Source organism: Gouania willdenowi, chromosome 13 (genome assembly GCF_900634775.1).
Source record: "Gouania willdenowi chromosome 13, fGouWil2.1, whole genome shotgun sequence".
In the NCBI taxonomy this organism is placed as follows: Eukaryota; Metazoa; Chordata; class Actinopteri; order Blenniiformes; family Gobiesocidae; genus Gouania; species Gouania willdenowi.
The window spans coordinates 30,747,036-30,765,297 of record NC_041056.1 but is presented as its reverse complement, the minus strand read 5'-3'; the positions used below and the strand labels follow the sequence as shown (position 1 = coordinate 30,765,297).

General features: G+C 35.3%; 12 non-coding genes across 12 annotated transcripts; all 12 read right to left on the bottom strand.

The window, feature by feature from the left end:
- Positions 1 to 3,089: 3,089 nt before the first annotated feature.
- trnap-ugg (transfer RNA proline (anticodon UGG)) lies at positions 3,090 to 3,161 on the bottom strand. The gene has a single exon. It is a non-coding gene; the product is annotated as a tRNA-Pro (tRNA).
- Positions 3,162 to 4,648: 1,487 nt separating this feature from the next.
- Positions 4,649 to 4,720, bottom strand: trnap-ugg (transfer RNA proline (anticodon UGG)). Its single transcript has one exon. It is a non-coding gene; the product is annotated as a tRNA-Pro (tRNA).
- Positions 4,721 to 6,246: 1,526 nt separating this feature from the next.
- On the bottom strand, positions 6,247 to 6,318 carry trnap-ugg (transfer RNA proline (anticodon UGG)). The gene has a single exon. It is a non-coding gene; the product is annotated as a tRNA-Pro (tRNA).
- A 1,218-nt stretch (positions 6,319 to 7,536) lies between these two features.
- Positions 7,537 to 7,608, bottom strand: trnap-ugg (transfer RNA proline (anticodon UGG)). Its single transcript has one exon. It is a non-coding gene; the product is annotated as a tRNA-Pro (tRNA).
- A 1,475-nt stretch (positions 7,609 to 9,083) lies between these two features.
- trnap-cgg (transfer RNA proline (anticodon CGG)) lies at positions 9,084 to 9,155 on the bottom strand. Its single transcript has one exon. It is a non-coding gene; the product is annotated as a tRNA-Pro (tRNA).
- Positions 9,156 to 10,020: 865 nt separating this feature from the next.
- trnap-cgg (transfer RNA proline (anticodon CGG)) lies at positions 10,021 to 10,092 on the bottom strand. Its single transcript has one exon. It is a non-coding gene; the product is annotated as a tRNA-Pro (tRNA).
- Positions 10,093 to 10,340: 248 nt separating this feature from the next.
- Positions 10,341 to 10,412, bottom strand: trnap-ugg (transfer RNA proline (anticodon UGG)). Its single transcript has one exon. It is a non-coding gene; the product is annotated as a tRNA-Pro (tRNA).
- An 859-nt stretch (positions 10,413 to 11,271) lies between these two features.
- trnap-cgg (transfer RNA proline (anticodon CGG)) lies at positions 11,272 to 11,343 on the bottom strand. The gene has a single exon. It is a non-coding gene; the product is annotated as a tRNA-Pro (tRNA).
- A 544-nt stretch (positions 11,344 to 11,887) lies between these two features.
- On the bottom strand, positions 11,888 to 11,959 carry trnap-cgg (transfer RNA proline (anticodon CGG)). The gene has a single exon. It is a non-coding gene; the product is annotated as a tRNA-Pro (tRNA).
- Positions 11,960 to 13,440: 1,481 nt separating this feature from the next.
- On the bottom strand, positions 13,441 to 13,512 carry trnap-ugg (transfer RNA proline (anticodon UGG)). The gene has a single exon. It is a non-coding gene; the product is annotated as a tRNA-Pro (tRNA).
- A 2,412-nt stretch (positions 13,513 to 15,924) lies between these two features.
- trnap-ugg (transfer RNA proline (anticodon UGG)) lies at positions 15,925 to 15,996 on the bottom strand. Its single transcript has one exon. It is a non-coding gene; the product is annotated as a tRNA-Pro (tRNA).
- Positions 15,997 to 17,536: 1,540 nt separating this feature from the next.
- trnap-cgg (transfer RNA proline (anticodon CGG)) lies at positions 17,537 to 17,608 on the bottom strand. Its single transcript has one exon. It is a non-coding gene; the product is annotated as a tRNA-Pro (tRNA).
- Between the last annotated feature and the right edge of the window lie 654 nt (positions 17,609 to 18,262).

The following is an 18,262-nucleotide window of genomic DNA, read 5'->3' as shown; positions in this document are numbered from 1 at the left end:
ATTTGTTTCTCTGCACCAAACAAGATGATTAACCCTCCAACGATGAACATGCTACACTGGAGGCGTTCTACTTGAATAATGGTATCTAATAGAGATGGCTTGTGGGTAAAGGATGCTTCACCTACAGCTCCTCCTGGTACCACGAATAATGGAAAGGGGGTTAATTAGTGAAATGAAATGTTTTGTTATTTTTACAGAACACATTTAATGCTATATAGTTTATTACAGAGGCGCAAGTAAGTCATACATAAAATACTCAAGTACAATTAAAAGTAGCTCAGATAAATAGTACTCAAAGTAAAAGTTACTAATTAGTTCCACCCACATCTGTATAAAATAAAAGGTTTGTCGAAATGTACAATTGTTTTTAAAAAAATACCAATGAATTCAATTAAAAATAAAACAATTCTCAGGATTGAAGTATTGCTACAAACATTTGTGAACTGAAAATAGCTGGCATTAAATGCTGTTTTGGCACTGCATTACATTTAATCTGGTTGGTCGGCTATTGTCAAGTTTGTATGTGTTTGTAACACCACTGCCCAACTTGAAGGGCCAGAGAGGAAGACAGAGGACGCTGAGAACAACTGTGCTTGGTTGACAGTTTATTTTAACTGTTCCTTGGTTAAGCAGGTTGTTAACCTGGACAAAGGAAGAAGAGGCAAAGTTAGAATCAAAGCATAAACAATTTTCTCATGCTGGGATATTATATTTGCAATTAAATTAAAGAATCTACTAGCACTGTTGTTTTTAGTTAACTTGATCCATTTTCCTGATTTAAAGTAAATGTCTTTGTAATATTAAACAGTATGCTCAAATTATAACCACCTAATAAAGCAATACACAACTAAAAATCAAACCTAAAATGTACTTAATTTATAGTTATTATAAATTTTTAGTTTGAAATTTACTTGAACTTTGAAATATTTGAATTCTCAATTACATTTTCTCAAATTGCATTGCATTTATTTATTTATTTAATGTATTTATTTATTTATTCATTGTTAATTTATTAATTAAATTGTAAACACACATTTTAAGTGTTAAGTATTAATATCAATCACTTTAAACCAACTATAATAATTTTCAACTTATGACATCACCTGGAACTTTTTCTTTATCTTTAACTAAAGACTTACTTTTAATCATTTTTACTTTAGTTATTTAACCACATAGTCCATTTATTAACTTAAACGCTACTCAAATCAAATTATTCTAATAAGAAAGGATGACGTCTCACTGATTAGACCATCCCATCTGCTGCGCAGTTTAGTGCATTGCGCACGCGCACCTGTCCATCACGCGCTGACCTGTCTGTCAAACAAATACCTTCCCCGAGCATTTTATCCTTAACGCACATTAACACATACCGGTGGCGTCTCTGCTCCTCTCTCATACACTGCACTCTCGTGTCGCTGTGCGCCCCGCTGCTCTGAGGTGACGTCACTCTGCTCATTACGCAGCAGCTGATCCAACCCGACCTGATGGTGCACCGCCCTTTTAAGGCCCCGCCCCACGCAACGAGACAGCCCAGCATAAGAAAATTATTTACTTTAAAAAAAGATGAGAAGCAAAAGGCGGAAATAAGAAAGTAAATATTTTTAATTCTTTTTTGGATGGTTTGAACTTCACAGCTATGATGTGATGCATTTGGTCGTTTGGTCATTTCATTTGTTTGTAGGTTCATAATGTCCTTTGATCTTTTCAGAACAAAAAATTATTTACTCAGTAACGGTTGGGTGTTGAAATGTAATTATTTTAAAATGTATTTAAGTACAAGTACTTAATATTTCTAAATAAATAAGTACCCATAAAAGCAACTCAGTTACATTAACGTGAGTAATCCGATACTTTCACCCCTGGTTTCTTAGGTTGGAAGGTATGACACCATTGTCCACCTTTCAAGATTTATACCATAATTGATCCCTAAAATGTTTAATAACTGTTTATAAGTCAATTGTGGACAAACGTATCAAAGTAAAAACATCTTTTTAAAAAGTCATTTAGTACAATGTTCAGTCTGAGGCTATTGATTCCAAATCCTAAATAGATCTTTTAGACTCATGGAGAAGATCATATGTCTGCTCTAAAGCATTGTTGCAGCATCATGCAGAGAAGGATGTTTTGAGCAAAAACTTTATCTCTGGAAAAGAAAAAAAACTAAGACCAAAGTCTGTTTGCCTGATGGGACAAAATCATGAATGAAGGACTCTGCAGGAACTTCATGTTGAATGCTGTGTAGCCAAGCCCAAAGCTGTGCTAGTAGTTTTCCATTTCAAAAAAGTGAAAAGACCTATCCATGGTCACATCTTAGAATAAACCTGTTAAACACTGACTCGAAGGGAATCCCTTTATTTTATCTCTGTTAAAAGTGTTGCCAAACAATTAACTCATTAAGACATTTTGACTAAAATGCAAACACAATTCAACTCAATTAACCTTTTCTTAACGAACCATTGAAAAAGTACATCCAATGAAACGTAATGAATACTCCTAGACCAACAAGCCCTTGATTGCAGTGTTATGAACCTATTTAACATAACTTTAGATAAAAATTCACTTAACAGAAAAACTAAATTAATCATGACTTAATGACAATTTTCATTTTTGTAAAAAGAGAAACAAGAAATCATTACAACTTTCCTACAAGTCTTACACCAGTTTGGAATGTTAAAGAGATTTGACATTCCTAACAAAATCATGGCAATTCTCATAGCTAACGTACAAATTGGAAAAATATACAGTATTTTTTTTTTTTTACAAAATATGGACTTAATACCATCGACAGAAATACAATTTTTGAAAGCAGGCTTGTCCGGAATTTAAACATTGGACCTCTCGCACCAACAGCAAGAATAATACTTCTCGACCAACAAGTCCTTGGTTGTTGTGCTATGAACCAATTTTACTATCCTTTAGTTCAAAATGTACCTAATTGATATGCAAAAACCGTTCAACTCAATTAAACATTGACAATGTGCATCCTTGTAAAGAGAAGTAAGGATACGTTTCAACTTTTCTACAAGCCTGACATGAATTCTTTAGAAAAAGTGGAGTTAACACCATTGTTAGACACACTTTATCTATTGGGGCTTGTCTGGGATTTGAACCCAGGACCTCTCGCACCCAAAGCAAGAATCACACCTCTAGACCAACAAGCCCTTGATTAAAGTGTTATGAACCTATTTTACATTGCTTTTGGTAAAAAAATCACAACAGAATTGCAAGAACATAAAAATGAACTTAGCCATGTCTTAATGACAATTTTCATTTCTGTAAAAAGAGAAGTAAGGATACATTTCAACTTTTCTACATGCCTTACATGAATTCTTTAGAAAATGTGGACTTAATACCATTGTAAGACAGACTATAAATATTGGGGCTTGTCCAGGATTTGAACCTGGGACCTTTCACACCCGAAGCGAGAATCATTCTCCTAGACCAACAAGCCTTTGATTTTAGTGCTATGAACCTATTTTACATAACTTTAGGTAAAAATTCACTTACCAGAAAAAGTAAACTAACCATGTCTTAATGACAATTTTCATTGTTGTAAAAAGAGAAGTAAGAAAGCATTCCAATTTTCCCACAAGTCTTACATCAGTTTGGAATAGTAAAGAGATTAGACATTCCTAACAAAATCATAGCAATTCTCTTAGCTAACGTACTACAAGCCTTGCATAAATCCTTTAGAAAATGTGGACTTAATAACATTGTCAGAAACACTTGATCTATTGGGGCTTGTCCAGGATTTTAACCCAAGACCTCTCACACCCAAAGCGAGAATCATACCCCTAGACCAACAAGCCCTTGATTGAAGTGTTATGAACCTATTTTACTATACTTTAGTTAAAAATGTACCTAATTGATATGCAAAAACCATTCAACTCAATTAAAAATTGACAATGTGCATCCTTGTAAAGAGAAGTAAGGATACGTTTCAACTTTTCTACAAGCCTTACACGAATTCTTCAGCAAATACGGACTTAACACCATTGTCAGACACACTTTATCTATTGGGGCTTGTCCGGGATTTGAACCCCGGACCTCTCACAACCAAAGCGAGAATCATTCTCCTAGACCAACAAGACTTTGATTGTAGTGTTATGAACCTATTTTACATAACTTTAAGTAAAAATTCACTTACCAGAAAAACTAAATTAACCATGTCTTAATGACAATTTTCATTTTGTAAAAAGAGAAGTAAGAAGGCATTCCAACTTTCATTTCTGTAAAAAGAGAAGTAAGGATACATTTGAACTTTTCTACAAGCCTTACATGAATTCTTTAGAAAATGTGGACTTAATACCATTGTCAGACAAACTATAAATATCAGGGCTTGTCCAGGATTTGAACCCGGGACCTCTCACACCCGAAGCGAGAATCATTCTCCTAGACCAACAAGCCTTTGATTGTAGTGTTATGAACCTTTTTTACATAACTTTAGGTAAAAATTCACTTACCAGAAAAACTAAATTAACCATGTCTTAATGAAGGCATTCCAACAAGTCATCCATCAGTTTGGAATAGTAAAGAGATTAGACATTCCTAACAAAATCATGGCAAATCCCATCGTGAACGTACGACAAGCCTTACATGAATTCTTTAGAAAATGTGGACTTAATTGTCAGACACACTTTATCTATTGGGGCTTATCCGGGATTTGAACCCGGGACCTCTCGCACCCAAAGCGAGAATCATACCCCTAGACCAACAAGCCCTTGATCACAGTGTTATCAACCTATTTTACATTGCTTTTGGTAAAAAAATCACAACAGAATTGCAAGAACATAAAAACTAATTTAACCATGTCTTAATGACAATTTTCATTTCTGTAAAAAGAGAAGTAAGAAATCAATACAACTTTCCTACAAGCGATACACCAGTTTGTAATGTTAAAGAGACTAGACATACCGAACACAATCATGGCAATTCTCATAGCTAACGTACGAAATGGAAATATACACTTTTTTTTTGTTTACTATATATGGACTTAATACCATTGACAGAAATAGAATTTTTGCAAGCAAGCTTGTCCGGAATTTAAACCTTGGACCTCTCGCACCAACAGCAAGAATAATACTTCTCGACCAACAAGTCCTTGGTTGCTGTGCTATGAACCAATTTTACTATACTTTAGTTAAAAATGTACCTAATTGATATGCAAAAACCATTCAACTCAATTAAACATTGACAATGTGCATCCTTGTAAAGAGAAGTAAGGATACATTTGAACTTTTCTACAAGCCTTACATGAATTCTTTAGAAAATGTGGACTTAATACCATTGTCAGACAGACTATAAATATCAGGGCTTGTCTGGGATTTGAACCCGGGACCTCTCACACCCAAAGCGAGAATCATTCTCCTAGACCAACAAGCCTTTGATTGTACTGTTATGAACTTTTTTTACATAACTTTAGGTAAAAATTCACTTACCAGAAAAACTAAATTAACCATGTCTTAATGAAGGCATTCCAACTTTCCTACAAGTCATCCATCAGTTTGGAATAGTAAAGAGATTAGACATTCCTAACAAAATCATGGCAAATCCCATCGCGAACGTACGACAAGCCTTACATGAATTCTTTAAAAAATGTGGACTTAATACCATTGTCAGACAGACTATAAATATCGGGGCTTGTCCAGGATTTGAACCCAGGACCTCTCACACCCGAGGGGAGAATCATTCTCCTAGACCAACAAGCCTTTGATTCTACTAGTATGAACCTATTTTACATTGCTTTAGGTAAAAAAATCACAACAGAATTGTAAGAACATAAAAACTAATTTAACCATTTCTTAATGACAATTTTCATTTCTGTAAAAAGAGAAGTAAGGATAAATTTGAACTTTTCTACAAGCCTTACATGAATTCTTTAGAAAATGTGGACTTAACACCATTGTCAGACAGACTATAAATACCAGGGCTTATCCAGTATTTGAACCAGGGACCTCTCACACCCGAAGCGAGAATCATTCTCCTAGACCAACAAGCCTTTGATTGTAGTGTTATGAACCTTTTTTACATAACTTTAGGTAAAAATTCACTTACCAGAAAAACTAAATTAACCATGTCTTAATGAAGGCATTCCAACTTTCCTACAAGTCATCCATCAGTTTGGAATAGTAAAGAGATTAGACATTCCTAACAAAATCATGGCAAATCCCATCGTGAACGTACGACAAGCCTTACATGAATTCTTTAGAAAATGTGACTTAATTGTCAGACACACTTTATCTATTGGGGCTTGTCCGGGATTTGAACCCGGGACCTCTCGCACCCAAAGCAAGAATCATACCCCTAGACCAACAAGCCCTTGATTACAGTGTTATGAACCTATTTTACATTGCTTTTGGTAAAAAAATCACAACAGAATTGCAAGAACATAAAAACTAATTTAACCATGTCTTAATGACAATTTTCATTTCTGTAAAAAGAGAAGTAAGAAATCAATACAACTTTCCTACAAGCGATACACCAGTTTGTAATGTTAAAGAGACTAGACATACCGAACACAATCATGGCAATTCTAATAGCTAACGTACGAAATGGAAATATACACTTTTTTTTTGTTTACTATATATGGACTTAATACCATCGACAGAAATAGAATTTTTGCATGCAAGCTTGTCCGGAATTTAAACCTTGGACCTCTCGCACCAACAGCAACAATAATACTTCTCGACCAACAAGTCCTTGGTTGCTGTGCTATGAACCAATTTTACTATACTTTAGTTAAAAATGTACCTAATTGATATGCAAAAACCATTCAACTCAATTAAACATTGACAATGTGCATCCTTGTAAAGAGAAGTAAGGATACGTTTCAACAAGCCTTACATGAATTCTTCAGCAAATATGGACTTAACACCATTGTCAGACACACTTTATCTATTGGGGCTTGTCCGGGATTTGAACCCGGGACCTCTCACAACCAAAACGAGAATCATTCTCCTAGACCAACAAGACTTTGATTGTAGTGTTATGAACCTATTTTACATAACTTTAAGTAAAAATTCACTTACCAGAAAAACTAAATTAACCATGTCTTAATGACAATTTTCATTTTGTAAAAAGAGAAGTAAGAAGGCATTCCAACTTTCCTTTCTGTAAAAAGAGAAGTAAGGATACATTTGAACTTTTCTACAAGGCTTACATGAATTCTTTAGAAAATGTGGACTTAACACCATCGTCAGACAGACTATAAATACCAGGGCTTATCCAGTATTTGAACCAGGGACCTCTCACACCCGAAGCGAGAATCATTCTCCTAGACCAACAAGCCTTTGATTGTAGTGTTATGAACCTTTTTTACATAACTTTAGGTAAAAATTCACTTACCAGAAAAACTAAATTAACCATGTCTTAATGAAGGCATTCCAACTTTCCTACAAGTCATCCATCAGTTTGGAATAGTAAAGAGATTAGACATTCCTAACAAAATCATGGCAAATCCCATCGTGAACGTACGACAAGCCTTACATGAATTCTTTAGAAAATGTGACTTAATTGTCAGACACACTTTATCTATTGGGGCTTGTCCGGGATTTGAACCCGGGACCTCTCGCACCCAAAGCGAGAATCATACCCCTAGACCAACAAGCCTTTGATTGTACTGTTATGAACCTATTTTACATTGCTTTTGGTAAAAAAATCACAACAGAATTGCAAGAACATAAAAACTAATTTAACCATGTCTTAATGACAATTTTCATTTCTGTAAAAAGAGAAGTAAGAAATCAATACAACTTTCCTACAAGCGATACACCAGTTTGTAATGTTAAAGAGACTAGACATACCGAACACAATCATGGCAATTCTAATAGCTAACGTACGAAATGGAAATATACACTTTTTTTTTGTTTACTATATATGGACTTAATACCATCGACAGAAATAGAATTTTTGCATGCAAGCTTGTCCGTAATTTAAACCTTGGACCTCTCGCACCAACAGCAACAATAATACTTCTCGACCAACAAGTCCTTGGTTGCTGTGCTATGAACCAATTTTACTATACTTTAGTTAAAAATGTACCTAATTGATATGCAAAAACCATTCAACTCAATTAAACATTGACAATGTGCATCCTTGTAAAGAGAAGTAAGGATACGTTTCAACAAGCCTTACATGAATTCTTCAGCAAATATGGACTTAACACCATTGTCAGACACGCTTTATCTATTGGGGCTTGTCCGGGATTTGAACCTGGGACCTCTCACAACTGAAGCGAGAATCATTCTCCTAGACCAACAAGACTTTGATTGTAGTGTTATGAACCTATTTTACATAACTTTAAGTAAAAATTCACTTTCCAGAAAAACTAAATTAACCATGTCTTAATGACAATTTTCATTTCTGTAAAAAGAGAAGTAAGGATACATTTGAACTTTTCTACAAGCCTTACATGAATTCTTTAGAAAATGTGGACTTAATACCATTGTCAGACAGACTATAAATATCAGGGCTTGTCCGGGATTTGAACCCTGGACCTCTCACACCCAAAGCGAGAATCATTCTCCTAGACCAACAAGCCTTTGATTGTACTGTTATGAACTTTTTTTACATAACTTTAGGTAAAAATTCACTTACCAGAAAAACTAAATTAACCATGTCTTAATGAAGGCATTCCAACTTTCCTACAAGTCATCCATCAGTTTGGAATAGTAAAGAGATTAGACATTCCTAACAAAATCATGTCAAATCCCATCGCGAACGTACGACAAGCCTTACATGAATTCTTTAGAAAATGTGGACTTAATACCATTGTCAGACAGACTATAAATATCAGGGATTGTCCGGGATTTGAACCGGGAACCTTTCACACCCGAAGCAAGAATCATTCTCCTAGACCAACAAGCCTTTGATTCTAGTGGTATGAACCTATTTTACATTGCTTTAGGTAAAAAAATCACAACAGAATTGCAAGAACATAAAAACTAATTTAACCATTTCTTAATGACAATTTTCATTTCTGTAAATAGAGAAGTAAGGATACATTTGAACTTTTCTACAAACCTTACATGAATTCTTCAGAAAATGTGGACTTAACACCATTGTCAGACAGACTATAAATACCAGGGCTTGTCCGGGATTTGAACCCGGGACCTCTCACACCCGAAGCGAGAATCATTCTCCTAGACCAACAAGCCTTTGATTGTAGTGTTATGAACCTTTTTTACATAACTTTAGGTAAAAATTCACTTACCAGAAAAACTAAATTAACCATGTCTTAATGAAGGCATTCCAACTTTCCTACAAGTCATCCATCAGTTTGGAATAGTAAAGAGATTAGACATTCCTAACAAAATCATGGCAAATCCCATCGTGAACGTACGACAAGCCTTACATGAATTCTTTAGAAAATGTGGACTTAATTGTCAGACACACTTTATCTATTGGGGCTTGTCCGGGATTTGAACCCGGGACCTCTCACACCCGCAGCGAGAATCATTCTCCTAGACCAACAAGCCTTTGATTGTAGTGTTATGAACCTTTTTTACATAACTTTAGATAAAAATTCACTTACCAGAAAAACTAAATTAACCATGTCTTAATGAAGGCATTCCAACTTTCCTACAAGTCATCCATCAGTTTGGAATAGTAAAGAGATTAGACATTCCTAACAAAATCATGGCAAATCCCATCGTGAACGTACGACAAGCCTTACATGGATTCTTTAGAAAATGTGGACTTAATACCATTGTCAGACAGACTATAAATATCGGGGCTTGTCCAGGATTTGAACCCAGGACCTCTCACACCCGAGGGGAAAATCATTCTCCTAGACCAACAAGCCTTTGATTCTACTGGTATGAACCTATTTTACATTGCTTTAGGTAAAAAAATCACAACAGAATTGCAAGAACATAAAAACTAATTTAACCATTTCTTAATGACAATTTTCATTTCTGTAAAAAGAGAAGTAAGGATACATTTGAACTTTTCTACAAGCCTTACATGAATTCTTTAGAAAATGTGGACTTAATACCATTGTCAGACAGACTATAAATATCAGGGCTTGTCCGGGATTTGAACCCGGGACCTCTCACACCCGAAGCGAGAATCATTCTCCTAGACCAACAAGCCTTTGATTGTAGTGTTATGAACCTTTTTTACATAACTTTAGGTAAAAATTCACTTACCAGAAAAACTAAATTAACCATGTCTTAATGAAGGCATTCCAACTTTCCTACAAGTCATCCATCAGTTTGGAATAGTAAAGAGATTAGACATTCCTAACAAAATCATGGCAAATCCCATCGTGAACGTACGACAAGCCTTACATGAATTCTTTAGAAAATGTGACTTAATTGTCAGACACACTTTATCTATTGGGGCTTGTCCGGGATTTGAACCCGGGACCTCTCGCACCCAAAGCGAGAATCATACCCCTAGACCAACAAGCCCTTGATTACAGTGTTATGAACCTATTTTACATTGCTTTTGGTAAAAAAATCACAACAGAATTGCAAGAACATAAAAACTAATTTAACCATGTCTTAATGACAATTTTCATTTCTGTAAAAAGAGAAGTAAGAAATCAATACAACTTTCCTACAAGCGATACACCAGTTTGTAATGTTAAAGAGACTAGACATACCGAACACAATCATGGCAATTCTAATAGCTAATGTACGAAATGGAAATATACACTTTTTTTTTGTTTACTATATATGGACTTAATACCATCGACAGAAATAGAATTTTTGCATGCAAGCTTGTCCGTAATTTAAACCTTGGACCTCTCGCACCAACAGCAACAATAATACTTCTCGACCAACAAGTCCTTGGTTGCTGTGCTATGAACCAATTTTACTATACTTTAGTTAAAAATGTACCTAATTGATATGCAAAAACCATTCAACTCAATTAAACATTGACAATGTGCATCCTTGTAAAGAGAAGTAAGGATACGTTTCAACAAGCCTTACATGAATTCTTCAGCAAATATGGACTTAACACCATTGTCAGACACGCTTTATCTATTGGGGCTTGTCCGGGATTTGAACCTGGGACCTCTCACAACTGAAGCGAGAATCATTCTCCTAGACCAACAAGACTTTGATTGTAGTGTTATGAACCTATTTTACATAACTTTAAGTAAAAATTCACTTACCAGAAAAACTAAATTAACCATGTCTTAATGACAATTTTCATTTCTGTAAAAAGAGAAGTAAGGATACATTTGAACTTTTCTACAAGCCTTACATGAATTCTTTAGAAAATGTGGACTTAATACCATTGTCAGACAGACTATAAATATCAGGGCTTGTCCGGGATTTGAACCCGGGACCTCTCACACCCGAAGCGAGAATCATTCTCCTAGACCAACAAGCCTTTGATTGTAGTGTTATGAACCTTTTTTACATAACTTTAGGTAAAAATTCACTTACCAGAAAAACTAAATTAACCATGTCTTAATGAAGGCATTCCAACTTTCCTACAAGTCATCCATCAGTTTGGAATAGTAAAGAGATTAGACATTCCTAACAAAATCATGGCAAATCCCATCGCGAACGTACGACAAGCCTTACATGAATTCTTTAGAAAATGTGGACTTAATACCATTGTCAGACAGACTATAAATATCAGGGATTGTCCGGGATTTGAACCGGGGACCTTTCACACCCGAAGCAAGAATCATTCTCCTAGACCAACAAGCCTTTGATTCTAGTGGTATGAACCTATTTTACATTGCTTTAGGTAAAAAAATCACAACAGAATTGCAAGAACATAAAAACTAATTTAACCATTTCTTAATGACAATTTTCATTTCTGTAAATAGAGAAGTAAGGATACATTTGAACTTTTCTACAAACCTTACATGAATTCTTCAGAAAATGTGGACTTAATACCATTGTCAGACAGACTATAAATACCAGGGCTTGTCCGGGATTTGAACCCGGGACCTCTCACACCCGAAGCGAGAATCATTCTCCTAGACCAACAAGCCTTTGATTGTAGTGTTATGAACCTTTTTTACATAACTTTAGGTAAAAATTCACTTACCAGAAAAACTAAATTAACCATGTCTTAATGAAGGCATTCCAACTTTCCTACAAGTCATCCATCAGTTTGGAATAGTAAAGAGATTAGACATTCCTAACAAAATCATGGCAAATCCCATCGCGAACGTACGACAAGCCTTACATGAATTCTTTAGAAAATGTGGACTTAATACCATTGTCAGACAGACTATAAATATCGGGGCTTGTCCAGGATTTGAACCCAGGACCTCTCACACCCGAGGGGAGAATCATTCTCCTAGACCAACAAGCCTTTGATTCTAGTTGTATGAACCTATTTTACATTGCTTTTGGTAAAAAAATCACAACAGAATTGCAAGAACATAAAAATTAATTTAGCCATATCTTAATGACAATTTTCATTTCTGTAAAAAGAGAAGTAAGGATACATTTCAACTTTCCTACAAGCTTTACATGAATTCTTTAGAAAATGTGGACTTAATACCATTGTCAGACAGACTACAAATATTGGGGCTTGTCCGGAATTTGAACCCGGGACCTCTCACACCCGAAGCAAGAATCATTCTCCTAGACCAACAAGCCTTTGATTGTATTGTCATGAACCTTTTTTACATAACTTTAGGTAAAAATTCACTTACCAGAAAAACTAAATTAACCATGTCTTAATGAAGGCATTCCAACTTTCCTACAAGTCATCCATCAGTTTGGAATAGTAAAGAGATTAGACATTCCTAACAAAATCATGGCAAATGCCATCGTGAACGTACGACATGCCTTACATGGATTCTTTAGAAAATGTGGACTTAATACCATTGTCAGACAGACTATAAATATCGGGGCTTGTCCAGGATTTGAACCCAGGACCTCTCACACCCGAGGGGAAAATCATTCTCCTAGACCAACAAGCCTTTGATTCTACTGGTATGAACCTATTTTACATTGCTTTAGGTAAAAAAATCACAACAGAATTGCAAGAACATAAAAACTAATTTAACCATTTCTTAATGACAATTTTCATTTCTGTAAAAAGAGAAGTAAGGATACATTTGAACTTTTCTACAAGCCTTACATGAATTCTTTAGAAAATGTGGACTTAATACCATTGTCAGACAGACTATAAATATCAGGGCTTGTCCAGTATTTGAACCCGGGACCTCTCACACCCGAAGCGAGAATCATTCTCCTAGACCAACAAGCCTTTGATTGTATTGTCATGAACCTTTTTCACATAACTTTAGGTAAAAATTCACTTACCAGAAAAACTAAATTAACCATGTCTTAATGAAGGCATTCCAACTTTCCTACAAGTCATCCATCAGTTTGGAATAGTAAAGAGATTAGACATTCCTAACAAAATCATGGCAAATCCCATCGTGAACTTACGACAAGCCTTACATGAATTCTTTAGAAAATGTGGACTTAATTGTCAGACACACTTTATCTATTGGGGCTTTTCCGGGATTTGAACCCGGGACCTCTCGCACCCAAAGCGAGAATCATACCCCTAGACCAACAAGCCCTTGATTACAGTGTTATGAACCTATTTTACATTGCTTTTGGTGAAAAAATCACAACAGAATTGCAAGAACATAAAAACTAATTTAACCATGTCTTAATGACAATTTTCATTTCTGTAAAAAGAGAAGTAAGAAATCAATAGAACTTTCCTACAAGCGATACACCAGTTTGTAATGTTAAAGAGACTAGACATACCGAACACAATCATGGCAATTCTCATGTCTAACGTACGAAATGGAAATATACACTTTTTTTTTGTTTACTATATATGGACTTAATACCATCGACAGAAATAGAATTTTTGCAAGCAAGCTTGTCCGGAATTTAAACCTTGGACCTCTCGCACCAACAGCAAGAATAATACTTCTCGACCAACAAGTCCTTGGTTGCTGTGCTATGAACCAATTTTACTATACTTTAGTTAAAAATGTACCTAATTGATATGCAAAAACCATTCAACTCAATTAAACATTGACAATGTGCATCCTTGTAAAGAGAAGTAAGGATACGTTTCAACAAGCCTTACATGAATTATTCAGCAAATATGGACTTAACACCATTGTCAGACAGGCTTTATCTATTGGGGCTTGTCTGGGATTTGAACCTGGGACCTCTCACAACTGAAGCGAGAATCATTCTCCTAGACCAACAAGACTTTGATTGTAGTGTTATGAACCTATTTTACAAAACTTTAAGTAAAAATTCACTTTCCAGAAAAACTAAATTAACCATGTCTTAATGACAATTTTCATTTCTGTAAAAAGAGAAGTAAGGATACATTTGAACTTTTCTACAAGCCTTACATGAATTCTTTAGAAAATGTGGACTCAATACCATTGTCAGACAGACTATAAATATCAGGGTTTGTCTGGGATTTGAACCCGGGACCTCTCACACCCAAAGCGAGAATCATTCTCCTAGACCAACAAGACTTTGATTGTACTGTTATGAACTTTTTTTACATAACTTTAGGTAAAAATTCACTTACCAGAAAAACTAAATTAACCATGTCTTAATGAAGGCATTCCAACTTTCCTACAAGTCATCCATCAGTTTGGAATAGTAAAGAGATTAGACATTCCTAACAAAATCATGGCAAATCCCATCGCGAACGTACGACAAGCCTTACATGAATTCTTTAGAAAATGTGGACTTAATACCATTGTCAGACAGACTATAAATATCAGGGATTGTCCGGGATTTGAACCCGGGACCTTTCACACCCGAAGCAAGAATCATTCTCCTAGACCAACAAGCCTTTGATTCTAGTGGTATGAACCTATTTTACATTGCTTTAGGTAAAAAAATCACAACAGAATTGCAAGAACATAAAAACTAATTTAACCATTTCTTAATGACAATTTTCATTTCTGTAAAAAGAGAAGTAAGGATACATTTGAACTTTTCTACAAACCTTACATGAATTCTTCAGAAAATGTGGACTTAATACCATTGTCAGACAGACTATAAATACCAGGGATTGTCCGGGATTTGAACCCGGGACCTCTCACACCCGAAGCGAGAATCATTCTCCTAGACCAACAAGCCTTTGATTGTAGTGTTATGAACCTTTTTTACATAACTTTAGGTAAAAATTCACTTACCAGAAAAACTAAATTAACCATGTCTTAATGAAGGCATTCCAACTTTCCTACAAGTCATCCATCAGTTTGGAATAGTAAAGAGATTAGACATTCCTAACAAAATCATGGCAAATCCCATCGTGAACGTACGACAAGCCTTACATGAATTCTTTAGAAAATGTGGACTTAATACCATTGTCAGACAGACTATAAATATCGGGGCTTGTCCAGGATTTGAACCCAGAACCTCTCACACCCGAGGGGAAAATCATTCTCCTAGACCAACAAGCCTTTGATTCTAGTGGTATGAACCTATTTTACATTGCTTTAGGTAAAAAAATCACAACAGAATTGCAAGAACATAAAAACTAATTTAACCATTTCTTAATGACAATTTTCATTTCTGTAAAAAGAGAAGTAAGGATACATTTGAACTTTTCTACAAGCCTTACATGAATTCTTTAGAAAATGTGGACTTAATACCATTGTCAGACAGACTATAAATAACAGGGCTTGTCCAGTATTTGAACCCGGGACCTCTCACACCCGAAGCGAGAATCATTCGCCTAGACCAACAAGCCTTTGATTGTATTGTCATGAACCTTTTTTACATAACTTTAGGTAAAAATTCACTTACCAGAAAAACTAAATTAACCATGTCTTAATGAAGGCATTCCAACTTTCCTACAAGTCATCCATCAGTTTGGAATAGTAAAGAGATTAGACATTCCTAACAAAATCATGGCAAATCCCATCGTGAAAGTACGACAAGCCTTACATGAATTCTTTAGAAAATGTGGACTTAATTGTCAGACACACTTTATCTATTGGGGCTTGTCCGGGATTTGAACCCGGGACCTCTCGCACCCAAAGCGAGAATCATACCCCTAGACCAACAAGCCCTTGATTACAGTGTTATGAACCTATTTTACATTGCTTTTGGTAAAAAAATCACAACAGAATTGCAAGAACATAAAAACTAATTTAACCATGTCTTAATGACAATTTTCATTTCTGTAAAAAGAGAAGTAAGAAATCAATACAACTTTCCTACAAGCGATACACCAGTTTGTAATGTTAAAGAGACTAGACATACCGAACACAATCATGGCAATTCTCATAGCTAACGTACGAAATGGAAATATACACTTTTTTTTTGTTTACTATATATGGACTTAATACCATCGACAGAAATAGAATTTTTGCAAGCAAGCTTGTCCGGAATTTAAACCTTGGACCTCTCGCACCAACAGCAAGAATAATACTTCTCGACCAACAAGTCCTTGGTTGCTGTGCTATGAACCAATTTTACTATACTTTAGTTAAAAATGTACCTAATTGATATGCAAAAACCATTCAACTCAATTAAACATTGACAATGTGCATCCTTGTAAAGAGAAGTAAGGATACGTTTCAACAAGCCTTACATGAATTCTTCAGCAAATATGGACTTAACACCATTGTCAGACACGCTTTATCTATTGGGGCTTGTCCGGGATTTGAACCTGGGACCTCTCACAACTGAAGCGAGAATCATTCTCCGAGACCAACAAGACCTTGATTGTAGTGTTATGAACCTATTTTACATAACTTTAAGTAAAAATTCACTTTCCAGAAAAACTAAATTAACCATGTCTTAATGACAATTTTCATTTTGTAAAAAGAGAAGTAAGAAGGCATTCCAACTTTCATTTCTGTAAAAAGAGAAGTAAGGATACATTTGAACTTTTCTACAAGCCTTACATGAATTCTTTAGAAAATGTGGACTTAACACCATTGTCAGACAGACTATAAATACCAGGGCTTATCCAGTATTTGAACCAGGGACCTCTCACACCCGAAGCGAGAATCATTCTCCTAGACCAACAAGCCTTTGATTGTAGTGTTATGAACCTTTTTTACATAACTTTAGGTAAAAATTCACTTACCAGAAAAACTAAATTAACCATGTCTTAATGAAGGCATTCCAACTTTCCTACAAGTCATCCATCAGTTTGGAATAGTAAAGAGATTAGACATTCCTAACAAAATCATGGCAAATCCCATCGTGAACGTACGACAAGCCTTACATGAATTCTTTAGAAAATGTGGACTTAATTGTCAGACACACTTTATCTATTGGGGCTTGTCCGGGATTTGAACCCGCGACCTCTCACACCCGAAGCGAGAATCATTCTCCTAGACCAACAAGCCTTTGATTGTAGTGTTATGAACCTTTTTTACATAACTTTAGGTAAAAATTCACTTACCAGAAAAACTAAATTAACCATGTCTTAATGAAGGCATTCCAACTTTCCTACAAGTCATCCATCAGTTTGGAATAGTAAAGAGATTAGACATTCCTAACAAAATCATGGCAAATCCCATCGTGAACGTACGACAAGCCTTACATGAATTCTTTAGAAAATGTGGACTTAATTGTCAGACACACTTTATCTATTGGGGCTTGTCCGGGATTTGAACCCAGGACCTCTCACACCCGAAGCGAGAATCATTCTCCTAGACCAACAAGCCTTTGATTGTAGTGTTATGAACCTTTTTTACATAACTTTAGGTAAAAATTCACTTACCAGAAAAACTAAATTAACCATGTCTTAATGAAGGCATTCCAACTTTCCTACAAGTCATCCATCAGTTTGGAATAGTAAAGAGATTAGACATTCCTAACAAAATCATGGCAAATCCCATCGTGAACGTACGACAAGCCTTACATGAATTCTTTAGAAAATGTGGACTTAATACCATTGTCAGAGAGACTATAAATATCGGGGCTTGTCCAGGATTTGAACCCAGGACCTCTCACACCCGAGGGGAAAATCATTCTCCTAGACCAACAAGCCTTTGATTCTAGTGGTATGAACCTATTTTACATTGCTTTAGGTAAAAAAATCACAACAGAATTGCAAGAACATAAAAACTAATTTAACCATTTCTTAATGACAATTTTCATTTCTGTAAAAAGAGAAGTAAGGATACATTTGAACTTTTCTACAAGCCTTACATGAATTCTTTAGAAAATGTGGACTTAATACCATTGTCAGACAGACTATAAATATCAGGGCTTGTCCAGTATTTGAACCCGGGACCTCTCACACCTGAAGCGAGAATCATTCTCCTAGACCAACAAGCCTTTGATTGTATTGTCATGAACCTTTTTTACATAACTTT